The sequence below is a fragment of the Triticum urartu genome, chromosome 3 (assembly GCF_003073215.2).
Source record: "Triticum urartu cultivar G1812 chromosome 3, Tu2.1, whole genome shotgun sequence".
Taxonomy (NCBI): Eukaryota; Viridiplantae; Streptophyta; class Magnoliopsida; order Poales; family Poaceae; genus Triticum; species Triticum urartu.
Window position 1 is genome coordinate 637,747,494 of NC_053024.1, and position 17,613 is coordinate 637,765,106.

The 17,613-nt window shown below is 45.4% G+C and overlaps 1 long non-coding RNA gene across 6 annotated transcripts; it reads right to left on the reverse strand.

Moving 5' to 3' along the window:
* Positions 1-4,301: 4,301 nt before the first annotated feature.
* LOC125545564 lies at positions 4,302-11,761 on the reverse strand. 6 transcript variants are annotated; one of them, XR_007300089.1, is made up of 12 exons: positions 11,506-11,761; positions 10,586-11,056; positions 10,355-10,411; positions 10,182-10,261; positions 9,571-9,669; positions 8,951-9,081; positions 8,469-8,708; positions 8,278-8,372; positions 8,013-8,195; positions 6,770-6,997; positions 5,083-5,253; positions 4,302-4,576 (listed from the first exon to the last, which is right to left on the reverse strand). It is a non-coding gene; the product is annotated as an uncharacterized LOC125545564 (long non-coding RNA). The 6 variants fall into 6 exon arrangements; XR_007300093.1 differs by having other exon boundaries at positions 5,083-6,997; positions 10,586-10,802; XR_007300088.1 differs by having other exon boundaries at positions 5,083-6,997.
* Between the last annotated feature and the right edge of the window lie 5,852 nt (positions 11,762-17,613).

A 17,613-nucleotide genomic window follows, 5' to 3' on the forward strand; every position in this document is an offset into this window, starting at 1 on the left:
CTTGAAGACCTGTTCAGGGGCTACTGATGGTGTTTCGTACTAGGGATCACTCACCATGTAGTCTCCCGGCCAGGTGGGCCAGGCCGAGGACCACCCATGGCGGTTCACCTGTAGGCCATCTCTAGCAGGCCCATGGCGTGTAGAAAGAATATTCCCGAAGCTTGGCGCATACTCCAAGACTTAGAGGTCATCTATGATACGATTACCATATACCTAGTCGACTTAGCTATAATCTAGGCCCCATGGTATCTACATAAACCAAAGGGTAGTGCTCGTAGTAGACACAGAACAATCTCGTGGTAGATCAACTTGTACTCTGTACTTCATCCCAAATCGATACAAACACAAAAACCTGGCATAAGGTATTATCTCTTCAAGAGAGCCCGAACCTGGGTAAATCCCCGAGTCCTTGTTACCAATGCATCTAGGCTACTAGCTCAGGATCCCCTACCCAAGATTCATCGGGATCGACTCTGTCACCCATCTCAGCTCATTGGACAACAGCCAAGCGTATTTTGAAGTATATAAAGAAATGAGTGACTTCTGGACCTCCTTCACTCTTGTTAGTGCCTTCTCCGATGCAGATTGGGCTGACCGCTTTAATGAAAGAAGGTCAATAGGTGGATTTGGAATTTTTAATGGACCAAATTAAATTTTATAGTGTGCAAAAAACAAGCTACGGTGTCCATGTCAAGTACAGATGCAAAATACAAAGTGTTAGGAAATGCAACAACCGGAATCATTTGGGTCTAATCTATATTAAAGGAACTTGAAGTTCCACAAGCTCATGGCTTTGGTTAATATTGGTGTTACTTATCTGTTTGTCAATCCAGTATTTCATGCCAGAACAAAGCATATTGAGATAGATTTTTATTTTGCGAGAGAACTTGTTGTCAATAAATAGTTAGAGATCAGGTTCCTTCCCGTGATTAGCTTGCAAATGGCTTTACAAAAGCATTGACAACCGAAGGTATAGAAGAGTTCAGACGTAATCTTAACTTGCGTAGTTATGATTAAGGGCGGGTGTTAAGCATAAGGCTCTATCACGTCTAGATTCAAGGAGTTATCTTGTGTAGCACTTTAATTCAGTTAGAAGGTTCTGCGTGTTGTAATTAATCTTCTTTTATCTCTTCCTTGTTTTTCTCTCTCCTTATAACCCACGCATGTAAGCATCTCCAGGGATATGCCCCTGCATATTTAACACAAAGCCATCGCCTCTAGCGAGGCACGACATTCCAACTATTTCTACACTAGTTTCGGGTGCCTCAAGCCTTCTTCAAACGTCCGGCCGGACAGTCCGGTCAGTGACCGGTCAAAAAAATGCTACCCAGACGAGCACCTCAAACCGGCCTGAAACGCCCAGGCTGACTAACACCCTTCATATGCACCTCAAATCTAGGGCAGATATGGGTGGCCCGGGCGCGACCGAGCGTGTCCGCCACGTCAGAGTCAGCCCACGTTGGCCCACCCGACCCCACATATATTCGTCCCCATCCTCTTTCCGGACCAAACCTAGCCACACCACTCCCCGCTAGTCCACTCCGCCCCCAAGCTCCCATCCGGCAATCTTTAACCTTCTCTGGCATGGCGGGAAGCAGGTTTGACTCCGACCAGTCCGGATCCGTCTACTGGGGTGTTATTCCGCGCGGAATGGAGGAGGCTATGGCCGTCCGCATTACCCTCCGTCGCTCCCGGGAGGACTGCGCCCGGCCGACCCGGGGGGAGGGGGGATGTGTCAGGCACGAATCCATTGTGTCAGCGCAACAGACACTTGGATCCTCCGGGGCTGGATCATCGCGGTCTAGTAGCCTCCCCATCTTCGGTCCACCGGAGTATGAGTCCTACACGGCCTGGCGTGGCAAGGAGAGGATAAGGTTGGCCGAGGCACACCTCGCCGCCGACATGGCGGCGGCGGAGTCAACGGATGCGGTGGCGCGCGCTACTATGGAGGAGGAAGTCATTTGTGCCCGCATCCTGAAGTAGCGGCAACGAGGTAACACGCGTGCCCCTCGCCCGGGAGCAAAATTCGGCGGTCTGTGCCATGGCCGGACTCCCCCCCCCCCCCCCCCCCCTCTCAAAAAGGAGCAACGGGTAGCTCAGCTCAGGCGACGAGCAGATCCGGCTGAATCCATTTTGCGTTTTTGAGCGCTACTTCCGTGAGAAGAACGGCAGGAGTGTCGGGAAGGGCAAGGAAAGTGATGGATGATTTTCTGCATAGCCAGTATGTAGATGTAACATGTCAAATTTTGAGAGTCCGATGGCATGTCTTGAGGTAATAGTCGAAAGAAGTTGTTGCAACGTTTCCGTTTATGTTGCATGTTTTTGTATTTGAGGTTTGCTAATTAAGATGTCTGGTTATGCAAAGCAAATTTTTAGATGTGACCGGTCAATGCCTGTGGACGGGCGCATTCGCTGGCGTTTAGGGGTCTAAATTAGCAACTTGCGGCTTGATATGCTCTTACTCCTGGTAGTGAGCGAGAGTACATGTATGTGTGTATAAGTACCTATCATGCATGAGACACGGCAGATACTTTTTTTTAGACACGGCGATTTGAGTATCAATCAAACATCAAATCAGCCCTGTTTCGCTTGCCATTTGCTGGAGGCACCAAGTCATCAAATCAGCACACACATTACGAGCCTCACTCCCACGGAATTCTAAGAGGAAATGGAGGCTCCAAATACGGAACTAAACGTAGACATTGCTAGCTACCACCACTTGAAACAATCGAACACAAATTCGAAGAGAAGAATGAAGGAACCATTTACAGTGTGCAGCAGGACCAATTGGCCTCAGGACCGACCAGCACTGCCACTGCCACTGCCACTGCACTCCCCTGGCTCCGTTCCTTCAGGCGGCTGCTCCTGCAGCTCCGCCGTGCCGTCGCCCTCCTCCTGCTTCGCCAGGTCGCCGGCGGGGGCGGAGGAGTGCATGCCGGCGCCCACGCACGGCCCGCACTTCCGCTCCACCCAGGCCTCCAGGTCGTGGCCGCCGGCCCGGCCGAGCGCGCGGCGCCCGAAGCAGAACCGCCCCACGGCCACGGCCACCGCCGCGAGCACGGCGAGGACGGCCAGCATGGCGATCACCGGACCGTACGAGCCGCTCGTTGCCGCCGCCCTCTCGGCCGCGCCGTACGACATCATCTGCGGGGGCGGGAATGCCGGCGGCGGGGGCACAAGAGCCGACATTGCCGGCCGGAGCGCCCAGGCCTTCAAGAGCGAGCCCTTCAGGCTGAGAGTGAGTGAAAGCGAGAGGTTGGTGAGTGAGGGGGAGGAGCTTTGCCCGGCCGGAGAAGGCAACCAAAACGAGCTCACTTGACTCCACTCGCTGCCTGGAGGTAGTAGGAGTAACATTTAAGCGCGTAGCTCTAGCTCCAGCTGCTGCCTTGCATGTCTCCAGTTTTGGCTCCACGGCGACCGCTTTTGGTTGCGACGCACGGCCGTCTCTCACGATTCGTACCGTTAAGCGGCAGCGTTCACCAGCGGCGTTTTACACTGTCCTGGCCTGGCCTATGGTCATGGCTATAGCTGGAGTAACTTCAGGGTCGCTTTCCGCAGACCGCAGTTGGTGGACGGGCATCAATGGCCTCACGTAGGTACCAGAGCATTCTCTCTTCTTCATATTTTTCTTTTTGCGAAATGCATGTCCTGCCAGCAAGGAGCACCGGAGTGTTGATCAGCCGCTAGGTGAGGTGAGATGAGATACACCTCGGGATACGCGAGATCCTCGACAGCGACGCCTGTCATGGTGCCTTGACCACGTACCGTGCAATGGCAGTGCCTGTCGACTGTCTAACCTAGGTGCCCCTCCTCTTCTTCTATTAGAGCTAGCATGTATAATACTAGAACTAGATTGGGATCACGCCAAGGCGCGAGGGTGCCGGTCCCAACATTTTAATGAAAAGTAGTGTTAAGTTAGTAGGAATCTCCATTTAGCGTATGAAACATGATAACAAACTAAAGTGAACAAAAAAACATTCTTTTGTGATAAAAAAGATAATGGAGTTCAATGTTGGCATGAAATTATAAGGCAACATCGAGTTCAGCATGTTCATAAGACCACAAAAGATAACCACTATCATTAAGTTCGATACCAAAAGCATTAATATAGGATAGGAAGGAATGGAGAACTTGTACTTGTGGATTAGTAGGTGATATGAGCACGCCGCAAGATAGTACATTGAAATTTTACATTCGGTGTTAGTATAATAGCTCAAAGCTTGAAGCATCAAGTTCGGCAAAAAGGAATAGATCAAAAGCAACGCGGTTTGATAAATCAGAATTAGAGCAAGTCATTTATATAGAAAGCAGCACACTCCACATGTCATTCATAATAATTAGAAAGTCATTTGTACATATAGAGATTGAAGGCTGATGGGTAGTGCATTAGAGGGTAGCTGTACAGTACAGAATACATATCCCATTACTCTGGACAGAAGTGTAGTAAAGCATAATCACACTGATTGTGTTCTGTGAGTACATCCTTCGACGGTAAATGGCTCTACGAATTCCAAGATAATCCAACATGATATAAAGAATGATTCATAGCCGAGATTCTCACAATAGTATGGTCAACCTGAGTCGTCGGAAATGGTTTAGAGATAACATAAGTGGTTGAAATACATAAACAGTAAAAGAAAGTACATGTGCAAGACAATAGACCAATTCCAATTGGATTTCTTGCAGAAACAAAGATACATGATACAAAGCCTACAAAGCAAGTTGATAATTTTCAGCAAACCTTGATAGTTGGACGAACCCAATAAGAACTAAAAACTTTGGCACCATATTCTGCTAGGTTTCTTCAATTCTTTTCAACATGAGAATGCAAGAAACTCATTTCCTTGCGAAACCTCAGACATTAATGGATACCCCATGGAGTCAATCTAGAGATATGGCATGTATCACCATCAAGCTAGCGTACACAGTTCATCTATAAAATCTACTCCTATAAACTAAATCAAGCTAGCACACAAGGTTCATATCCAAATAGGATTACATCTCTTGGGGTCTGGTTACCCAAATACAACCAGAGATCCTCACAAGAGAGGTGGGGGGCATAGAAGAGCAAAAGGATCTTACTTGCAAGAAGAAGCCAGACTCCAGGGTCGCGCAAGTGCTAGACATACCATCACAAGCACCATTACGGCTCTTGATTCAGATCCCCTCCTTCGCCGTATGATGCCACTTGAAAATAGACCATTTTACTGGGTGGGAAAAAGCATGGCTCATAGGCATTGTGGAGGCTCCATCCTTCACACAAAAGTGTAGAAAAGGAAACTCATCTCCAAACAAAATAACTTGAAATAATTCTTTCTTCGGAACTGCTTAATTTAAATGCATACAGTTCTTTATTTGTTTAGGATGTATGCAAGAATTTCTAGTAAGTTCTACATGGAAAGAACTGAACACAACTCGACAACAAGACAATCTCATGTTTAAGTTTAAGTTGAAACTGTATGCTCAATATTTATGAAATTGGACGCTCAATATGTGTCTAACCATATCTATCACAGGCCTTTGTCACAGAAATAGGGTAAGTACTCGAGTAGCAATACCACATCACCATGGGTAAGCAGTCCTATTTATTTTCATAATAAATACACCATCACCAAGGAACATACTTAGTTTTGAAGCAATGTTATATCCTATTATAATGTTTGGCAACTGATCATAAACAGTAGGGAGCAAAGCAAGTGTGCACGAGTCCTTTTTAGTATACATAACATCATCGTAGCATTAGAAGCAAGAAAAAAAATCACCTGCCGCATGAGCTCTGATTTTCACATGCTTAAAACATTTTACAATTCGTATATAAACCCAAAACAATATGATACTTTTCTAAAACTCTCTGCAATTCATGTATAAACCAAAATCAATATAGTGATGCATTCCGAAAACCCTTTGCAATTGATGTGTAAACCTCGAAGGAGTATTGTAGATTTTTCCCAAACACGTATCTAGCAAGAAAGCAGACGGGCACACAGCGTCCTGCCGATGCTGCCGGACCAAGGGGACCCATGTGTCCCCTGCCCTCGTAAACCAGGCCATGCATCACAGGTCCTGCTCCGCGCCAGATCTGGCCGGGCGAACGCCTGCCAGCCACCACCAAAGCAGGGGAAGACCCCGCAGCCGCCGCAAATCACCGATGGGGAGAGCGGTGAAGCATGAACCTGGAACCTCGACGGAGTCGAGATGAAGGCGGCAAAGCTCCGACAACGGCCATCACACGATAAATAAAGGCAAAAAACCCGAATTAGCGGATCTTCTATGCATATCCACTGCTATAGATTCAAATAACACTAATCAGAAAGCAAGGATGTAGCCTTACAGGACCAACCAGTAGCTAAGAAATCAGGGGCTAAACAATTATCTTGTCTAAGAGCTAGTACATACTACAGAATAAATACTGCAGCAAGAATTGATAGAACACTTGACCAGTCCAACCAAATTAATAGGTTATAAATACTACACCATGTCTTGACCAGCTCCAAACTAAATTCTATTTGGATTTTGTGTAAACGAAGCCAAGTTATACTACTACAATAACCTAGAACCACTAAAGCACCCACACAAACAGTCAAGTATCCTCATCTTGATTATGGCCAAAAAATGTATCATATAGCACGCACGCACGCACACAAATAGTCACAGTATCCTCATCTTGACGAAAGCGAAAATGTATCATATAGCACACACGCACACAAACAGTCACATTATCCTCATCTTGCTGAAAGCAAAAAATGTATGATGTACTGTAAATACATACCCTGACCTGGAAACGGTATGGTCCAGTCTCAGTTGACAGTCTTGATGGTTCATGTTGGCCTTTAGATATGTTTTTGAACAACAATTTTGCTTGCTGCTTGTAGAAGACAACATCCTTCACATAACCACCATCTAAGCACTCCGTCAATTGTAGGCCATCAGTGATACAAGCTATCATTGTCAGCTTCACCATTTCGAAAAGATAACAAGACACAAGCAAAAGTGCCACCTGCACAAAAAAGCAGAGGAGATCTAGTAAATACTTCTAACATGTTCACTTTGGTATAGAGGATCCTACTTATCCAATGACCCATATATCTCAAATAGAACATATTAATATCTCAAGCAACAGTGAATGTCCAGCATATTCTCCAAAGTTACAGAATATAACAGGTTCAGAGACTCTCAAGATCAAACAATAGCGAGGGGATTTTGTAGCCGCATGGAAAAGCTAATAAAATTTCTTCTAATTTAAATCTCAGACATCTCGATGAAATAAATAATTTGATACATAACTGAAACTGAACTCTAACCATTTGTTGTTTAGTTGTCTTGTAATGACTATCAACACTTTCACTTTCAGCATATGTGATATTTCTCTGCGTCCTCCTCCTCACCCACAAGTCCAGTATTCATTTTGGGAATTGACATTTGAGAAAACATCATTATGGCCGACAGTTTTCAGATGCAAAACCAAGTATGCTAACGATATGGGATTACAACTTTGAGAAAACACTATAGTAGGCAGAAATAATAAGGTACCCAAGCAAATCGAAAGAGCAGTGACAGATAATCCAATGAGTGCCAAAGTAGTAGCAATACCCCCAACCAAACCATCAAGACCATCAAAAAATGTTACTCCAGTACACATAGAAATAGAACTTACTGTAGCCAGAACCCATATGAAGTTTTCCCATGAATGCAAGACCAAATGGCAGAGGTAGAGGAACAATTAATTTACTTCATAAACCAATTCAAATCAGTAATGTTGAGAAAGTTAATCTGAGTATTGAATTGTAATATTATTATGATCATCAGATAACTAAGGGTCATACAATGTGTTCGGTATACAGCTTATGCCCAATCATATACGCAGTTGCCTATTTTTGCAAGAACAAAAGAGACTATTGCTACAAGAAATAGAAGTTAAAAAACTTCATTATCAAGACACAATATATACAATGTCCGGAAACATAGAGAAGAAATGCAGTCAATGTTCTTAATATATCAATAGAGAAGATCACCTGCATGGCGTGCTGCGGGTGAATCAGGTTGGAAGGGTGCGGATAGGGCTGCGACCGCATTGTCCTTCTTCCCTCCTCTCAGCGCATAACAAAGAGTAGGAACTGAGATTGTGGAGTGTGCCTACTTCATTGCAGAACAAATGATAGAACTGGTTCTGTGACAGCCTGCAGCTGCTCCTGGTCCTAAGAAAAACGAAAATATAATCAATTTCCTCTGCTTTTGCCCTATTGTCAAAATGTATATTTATGTAATGCTTCTGCTTACTGAAAATGGCATGCACAACTACTTAAATAATGAACTCCTCGTCACGGGGAGGCGGATCTCTATTATGAGCAGATACTCTCTTCTACAGCTTGTTCCTGAATATGAGTAATTCACATGATTAGAGTACAGAACGGGTGCTATAAGACAATGTACAAGAAAAATAGCTACAACACGAGGGTTGCACGAGTTACCTCAAAATTGTCAGCATAATATGGCATTGAAGAAGGCATAATCTTCATGCGCTTAGTCACACTTCGATATTTTGTGGAGGAACTTGAACAAACAATTTATAAATATCATGTACTGGCTTCTGCGTCAAGTGTATAGCTCTGACTCCAACCAGGAATGTAAGCGGCTGGATACCGAGCTTTTCAGTTAGCTTTGGTGATATCCATGGATATGTCTGACGGTGAAGCTACACCCTGATTAACCTGGATAATAATAAATGGATGGGGCCATTAGCTATTGATAAACGGCCATATGACTACACGATGCTTGAAATAAACTCATGTCAGGCAGATAGGCTGGAAACCTAAGACATAAAGGAAGAGCAAAGAAGCTAGCACAACTGCAAAATTAATTCAGACTGTAAAGTTCGTGACTATTCTGTAGTGCATTGTGAACTACGACAATCACTGAAAACAGTTTGCATGAGCAGAGGTAGAGTTCATACCGATGCTGCAGGCACAGATTTGATTATCGACTTGTTGTATCCACGAACTTCAGCAACAGACTCAGCCATCTGTAATTTTGAAACCCTATCTGGTCCACCGACATTCAGAAGTACCTGATTTTTTTTGCCATCTACAATATGTACTTTAGTGTCAGTGCAGCTGATAAACAAATAATAAAGAATGAAACCATTTAAGATGCAGAGAACAATATTAAAGTTATTAAATGAAAAATGGAGTGCATTTTAGAAAGAGCAGATTTCACACAGTGAACCATTACACTGTATAAAAGGATACCAATGCACACCACTGCTTGATTTAGTAATACATTAGCAATACAATACTACAACTTAGTATATTATTTAGTTTATGCCAGAAATGGGAATTAAGATAAATCAAAAGAGAAACTATACTTTCATGTGAGAAGAACATCCTGTGTTTATAGCTTTCAGGTTTGCAGTAATAAACAGGACAACTATGAACTGAATATACACATCAATAATTCTCTAGGTTCTCTCACCACAAATCAACATAATTGCAAGAATATCTCATTTTAATGTGCTTAGTTGTTTAGCTTCAGCAAACTGATGAAGATTATGACCCTTCATGAGAAGTATTATACCTTTGTTGCACAATCAACCCTAGCCATCAATATTCTCTCCGGATGCATGTCAGCAAGTTAAACAATTCATCCCTAGTAGGATCCAGCCAAAGTGCACTCCTGTAATCCACAAAGAAACAAACAAGTAAAGAAAACCAGTAGACAACCTAGATATGCAAATGAACAACAACAACAACAACAAATATACACGCGCACGAGCACCAACCTAGATATGCAAATGAACAACAACAACAACAACAAATATACACGCGCACGAGCACCAACCTAGATATGCAAATGAACAACAACAACAACAACAAATATACACGCGCACGAGCACCAACCTAGATATGCAAATGAACAACAACAACAACAACAAATATACACGCGCACGAGCACCAACCTAGATATGCAAATGAACAACAACAACAACAACAAATATACACGCGCACGAGCACCAACCTAGATATGCAAATGAACAACAACAACAACAACAAATATACACGCGCACGAGCACCAACCTAGATATGCAAATGAACAACAACAACAACAACAAATATACACGCGCACATGCACCAACCTAGATATGCAAATGAACAACAACGAAAAGAAGGAGGAGAAGAGGGGTCGACCTGTAAGTCCCTGGACGAAGACATGAAGGCTGCCACAGATCCAACAATGAACAGACGAGGGGGTCGACCAAAAGGAGCTCCTACAAAGAATGGACCAGTCCGCAGCAAAACAAGTGTCAAGATCATGGCTCAACTGAAGCAGACGACGAAAACCGGGTCAAAATGAGGCTTACCCATAGGTCGATGAGCGCGACAACCAATCCAGCCCAACGACGACAAGAACAATGGATCTGCAGGCAACAGAAATCTGAAAACAATTAGCCAGGGCCAAACCAATTGAGAGAAAGCACACGCAATGTGAGACAACAACATCCTGCGATAAAACCCCGCACAAAATCAACTGAAACACAAAAACCTATCACTGAAGGAGAATACCTGCACCTCTAGGGTGGGGAATGGCTCACCTAGCCGTCGTTAGAGTGGTTGCACTGGGAGCACCAGCGCCACTGCAGGCTGTGTCGCCCTGGGCCTCCTCGTCACTGAAGGCCTCTCCCACATCAGCGACCGTTTCATCGCGTGCGCGAAGAAGGGGCTAGAGGCACGGGGTTGGGGACTGGCGGCAGGCGCCGCCTCGCCTCGGGCCTCCTCGCCGCCAAAGGACGCCGCGTACTCGAAGCACGGCTGGAGGCGGTGATGAACACACGATGGAGGATAAGTACAACTCAGGGAACCTCATATGTCAGTCTTAACCAAAGCAAGCATTCCTCTTCAAAGAATTATTACAAAAATTGCACAGCTACATATATCAGAGGAATACACAGAACAAATGGGCAGTGAGAAACTACGGCTCGCAGAAGTTTAGGTGATAAAAACACATGGTTCGACAGTTCAGCAGCTGCCCAAGGAGCTCAGGCTCTAGCCTGCAGACCGCCGCCCTGCTCCAGAACAAGTGCAGTGAGTACTCCAGCACAATTTGGATCAGGAACAGGAACAGTTTGAGCTTATAAACTATAATTGGATCATGAAAATCGCAGTAGCAGAGATCCTAAATAATTCTTATAAACTGAACCAGAACAATTTGAGCTTATAAACTCATATTTTCATTTAAATTATCACGACGGTACTCTTTGACAATGCATCATACAATATAAATTACACCTGCAAGAAGAATGAAGAACAATCTCTAGGATTACAAAACTCAGAACTATCCTAAAATTCCATTAGCAGAAATGCAGGCTGAATATTTCACACAACACTGATTTTTGCATTGCGCCAAGCATGCTACCAACATGTGTTTTTGAGCTGCTGAATATGGGGTTTACATGTTCATGGAGTATTTCAGCTATACTCGCAGAATGCAGCCCAGTTCCTTGACTGGTCTTACCCGATGAGCCGCTACGAGGGAGAGAGGGCCGAGCAGTTACGGGAGTGGCAACCTCCGCTCCTCCTGGCAATGGGGACGCTCGAGCTCGACGGAGGAGCAGCGGTGCTACCGGTGGCGGCGCCCCCTCCGGGAGATGCAAGAGGACGAGCGAGGGGGCAGGGGGGGTGACAGCCACGGCCGGAGAGGAGGCAGGGTGGCGGCGTGAGGGGCGGGGGAAGAGAGAGACGGCTAGGGGGAGGAAGAGAGAGGCGGCTAGGGTTCACCACGGGCGGGTTCACCACGGGCGTGCTGCTTTTATACGCCCATGAGTGAAATGACGAGAACACCCTCGACGGGGCACTGTTATTACGCGCGATGGCACGAACGATGGAAAACTATTCATTGCTACAGCGCCTTTTTTGATCCGGCAGCCCAAATCGTCCAGAGGTTTGATCCGACGGCTATAATCGCATCAGGAAAACAGATCGGACGGCCAGAATCGCCTGAACTCTGAGAGCGCCCGGGAGTGACTCGATCTCTTATTTCTCGATGACACAGTACAAAATATAAATATTGCAAAAATAATTGGTTTGATGCTCACATTTAGCACTGCCAATACTTAGTAAGTCAACAGTTGGCAATATAAAAAGTAGTCAAAAATTAGCAACTTATTGTCAGGTTAGCAAGTAAACATGGTAACCAATCAATGCACCGACCAATATTTGGCATTTGCCATAAGTTGGCATGCCAACTTTTTGGCATCGAACCATTCATGCTCTATATTCTTACTTACTACCTCCGTCCTGATTTATTAGTTCCCTTTGTATTTCGTGTTAAATTTTGATCTTAAATTAACTAACAAAATGTTAATGCATGCCACCAAAAATTATATCGTTGGATTTGTATTCGAACATAGTTTTCAATTATATAATTTTTTATGACATGCATTGACATTTTGTTAGTCAAATTTAAGGTTAAAATTGACACAGAATACAAAAGGACTAATAAAACAGGATAGGGGTAGTAGTTGGAAGAGAGAGAGGATGAGACAGAAGAAAAGCGAGTTGTAAATTTCTCCCTCCGTCTCATAATGTAAGACTTTTTTGTGAACTAACATAGCTTACAAAAAAATCTTATATTATGGAACAAAGGGAGTAGTAGGGAGGTGTAGCACACGCTCCAAAAAAGCATTGTGAGCGAAGAAGGTGGATCATGTAGTGATAAACTAGTAAAATCTTATAGCCAACTATTATCTGAGTTGGCTCTTGGATTGGCTATAGATGACATGACTACTACATATAGCCAACACTTGCGGGAATTGCTTTTAGAAGCCGAGTTCCATGGAGGCCTCCAAATGGTAAATTCAAAATTCATGAAAATTTATATGTTTACATTCTTTAAAATTCTAAAAAAAATACAAAGATATGAAGACGTAATGTACAACTGCGTAACTTTTAGTGACGAAATACGTTGAAATGAGGGCTATGCAAAAAAAGGCAAATCTGAGGCTTACTAACATATGATACTATTCATACTCCCAGACTATGAATTTTTCTTTTTTTGTAATATGTCGCATTTTAATGAATTTCATCCTGAATTTTTATAAACATACGTCTCACATCCTTACTTACTTGTACAAACTTTTCCAGATTTTTTTAAACCAAAATTTTCAAAATTTGATATTTTTTCAAAATCCGGTCTCCATGAAGCCCAAGAGCCAAAATGCCATTCTCCAACAATTGGCTATACTATTAACCATGCTCTTAGGAGTAGCGGTGATGACCCCTTATGACGCGGTGCTTAGGGCAACCGCCCACATATTTGGTGTGCGCGGGTCTGTTTGCATCAAAACGGGCGAGAACCCCGGCATAACGTGTCGACGCAAACCCAAAAACCATCCACTCGTTGTCCGCCTGGACGTATTCCCTGCCCATATTTACGTCCACACGGACATGTGACGGACGCGCCGCGTGTCTGTTCAGTGTTCGCCTCGGGACCGCGTGTCGGCCGACCAGTCACCGCCGCGGCCATATTTAATGTGACCCACCCCCTTGGGCCCGCTCAGCGGCCGCTGGAAATGTTCGAAGTCCACACTTATTTTAAATGGCAAGCGTGTGAGGCGGGGGTCATCCACTTCCCACTCATGTCCACATCTAGCCACACACGTTTCCTCGCCGGCAACTGGAGACCCTAGCCCTAGCCATGGCAGGCTTCTTCGAGAAGGAGAAGGGCAAGGCGAAGCACGACACCCAGGCAAGATCATTGCACGGGCTGGCGAGGTGGGTGCTGGCGCCAACAACGGGGAACGTGTGCCGGCCATAGCAGCGTGTGTACATCCCGGTGCACCGCGCGTGGTACCACTTGTAGTACCGCGTCTCGCTACCGTGGCCCGACTTTAACCTCCCTCATAGTTGGCACCTCGACCCCCACAACATCCCGGTGCCGGCAGTGCTGCGGTCTACGAGGGCACGCACCGAGAAGATCCGCCTGCGGCATGCCCAACTCACAACTCCCCCAACTCGGATGTGTGGTTCGCGATTGAGCACGACTTGCCCCGCCGCGGCACCATTCATCTTGACGCCAACTATGCATCGCCGCCTGTTTGTGGCACCGAGAAGGAGGAGGCAGCCTACCAGGCCGAACTCAATGAGGCGCTTTGCTACCTCTTGAGCACTGCGTTGGTTTCCCCAAAGAGGAAGGGATGATGCAGCAAAGTAGCGTAAGTATTTCCCTCAGTTTTTGAGAACCAAGGTATCAATCCAGTAGGAGGCTACGCGCGAGTCCCTCGTACCTACACAAAACAAATAAATCCTCGCAACCAACGCGATAAGGGGTTGTCAATCCCTATACAACCACTTACGAGAGTGAGATCTGATAGATATGATAAGATAATATTTTTGGTATTTTTATGATAAATATGCAAAGTAAAATAAAAGCAAAGTAGAAAGCAAAGGAAATAACTAAGTACTGGAAGATTAATATGATGAAGATAGACCCGGGGGACATAGGTTTCACTAGTGGCTTCTCTCAAGAGCATAAGTATGCTACAGTGGGTGAACGAATTACTGTTGAGCAATTGACAGAATTGAGCATAGTTATGAGAATATCTAGGCATGATCATGTATATAGGCATCACGTCCGAGACAAGTAGACCGACTCCTGCCTGCATCTACTACTATTACTCCACTCATCGACCGCTATCCAGCATGCATCTAGAGTATTAAGTTAATGAAAATAGAGTAACGTCTTAAGCAAGATGCCATGATGTAGAGGGATAAACTCATGCAATATGATGAAAACCCCATCTTGTTATCCTCGATGGCAACAATACAATATGTGCCTTGCTGCCCCTACTGTCACTGGGAAAGGACACCGCAAGATTGAACCCAAAGTTAAGTACTTCTCCCATTGCAAGAAAGATCAATCTAGTAGGCCAAACCAAACTAATAATTCGAAGAGAGTTGCAAAGATAACCAATCATACATAAAAGAATTCAGAGAAGATTCAAATATTATTCATAGATAGACTTGATCATAAACCCACAATTCATCGGTCTCAACAAACACACCGTAAAAAGAAGATTACATCAAATAGTTCTCCACAAGAGAGGGGGAGAACATTGTATTGAGATCCAAAAAGAGAGAAGAAGCCATCTAGCTAATAACTATGGACCCGTAGGTCTGAGGTAAACTACTCACACTTCATCGGAGGGGCTATGGTGATGATGTAGAAGCCCTCCGTGATCGATGCCCCCTCCGGCGGAGCTCCGAAACAGGACCCAAGATGGGATCTCGTGGATACAAAAAGTTGCGGCGGTGGAATTAGCGTTTTGGCTCCGTATCTGATCGTTTGGGGGTATGTAGGTATATATAGGAGGAAGGAGTACGTCGATGGAGCAACAGGGGGCCCACGAGGGTGGAGGGCGTGCCTGGGGGGGTAGGCGTGCCCCCCTACCTCGTGGCCTCCTCTTTTGTGTCTTGACGTAGGGTCCAAGTCTCCCGGGTCTTGTTCGTTAAGAAAATCACGTTCCGAAAGGTTTCATTCCATTTGGACTCCGTTTGATATTCCTTTTCTTCGAAACCCTAAAACAGGCAAAAAACAGCAATTCTGGGTTGGGCCTCCGGTTAATAGGTTAGTCCCAAAAATAATATAAAAGTGGATAATAAAGCCCAGTAATGTCCAAAACAGTAGATAATATAGCATGGAGCAATCAAAAATTATAGATACATTGGAGACGTATCACGCTTCGGCGCGGCCTGGAGGAGTTCCGGCCCGAGGAGGACGTGCGCTGGCCTGGCATGGAGGAGGCGCTCCAGCTGTCGGCGGCGGGGAGTGCTTCTACCCTCTGCCACCGCCGCCGCTACCTTAACCAGTCAGAACGCCTAAGGAGGAGGCCACGCAGGCCCCACCGTAACTACCCGTCAAGATGTACGCATGGACTGGCGTCTTGCCTCGAGTGGGTGAGTGTGCCGCCCACCTTGATGACCATGACGCTGGAGCAGGAGGCTGCGTACCTCGAGCACTGAAGGAGGAGCGGGCCGACGGGGAGCGGCAAATGCAGGCTGAGCGCGAGGAGGAGGAGCGACGTATCCACCAGGCACGGAAGAAAAGAGGAGGAGCGTCGGGAGTAAGAGAAGCACGCGCGCCATGCAGCAGATGAAGGAAATATGCCCTAGAGGCAATAATAAAGTTATTATTTATTTCCTTATTTCATGATAAATGTTTATTATTCATGCTAGAATTGTATTAACCGGAAACATAGTACATGTGTGAATACATAGACAAACAGAGTGTCACTAGTATGCCTCTACTTGACTAGCTCGTTGATCAAAGATGGTTAAGTTTCCTAACCATAGACATGAGTTGTCATTTGATTAACGAGGTCACATCATTAGGAGAATGATGTGATTGACTTGACCCATTCCGTTAGCTTAGCACTTGATCATTTAGTTTGTTGCTATTGCTTTCTTCATGACTTATACATGTTCCTATGACTATTAGATTATGCAACTCCCGTTTACCGGAGGAACACTTTGTGTGCTACCAAACGTCACAATGCAACTGGGTGATTATAAAGGTGCTCTATAGGTGTCTCCGAAGGTACTTTTTGGGTTGGCGTATTTCGAGATTAGGATTTGTCACTCCGATTGTCGGAGAGGTATCTTTGGGCCCTCTCGGTAATGCACATAACATAAGCCTTGCAAGCATTGCAACTAATGAGTTAGTTGCGATATGATGTATTACGGAACGAGTAAAGAGACTTGCCGGTAACGAGATTGAACTAGGTATTGAGATACCGACGATCGAATCTCGGGCAAGTAACATACCGATGACAAAGGGAACAACGTATGTTGTTATGCGGTCTGACCGATAATGATCTTCGTAGAATATGTAGGAGCCAATATGGGCATCTAGGTCCCACTATTGGTTATTGACCAGAGAGGTGTCTCGGTCATGTCTACATAGTTCTCGAACCCGTAGGGTCCGCATGCTTAACGTTCGTTGACGATATAGTACTATGAGTTATGTATGTTGGTAACCGAATGTTGTTCGGAGTTTCGGATAAGATCACGGACATGACGAGGAACTCCGGAATGGTCCGAAGATAAAGTTTGATATATGGGATAATAGTGTTTGGTCTCCGGAAGGGGTTCTGGATGTTTCCCAGAATGTTTGGGTACGAGAACACTTTATTTGGGCCAAAGGGGAAAGCCCACAAGGTTTTTGGAAAGCGCAAAAGGAAGTTTTGCGGAGTCCAGGGGCCAGACGCCAGGGTCCCTGGCGTCTGGGTCCAGACGCCGGGAACCCTGGCGTCTGGCCCTGGAGTCCGAGAAGGACTCTCGCCTTTCGGGTGAAACCGACTTTGTGGAGGCTTTTACTCCAAGTTTTGACCCCAAGGCTCAACATATAAATAGAGGGGTATGGCTAGCACCCAAGTCACATCAAGAAACACCAAGCCGTGTGTTGGCTACCCCGTCCCCTCTAGTTTATCCTCCGTCATACTTTTCGTAGTGCTTAGGCGAAGCCCTGCGGGGATTGTTCTTCACCAACACCGTCACCACGTCGTCGTGCTGCCAGAACTCATCTACTACTTCGCCCCTCTTGTTGGATCGAGAAGGCGAGGAAGTC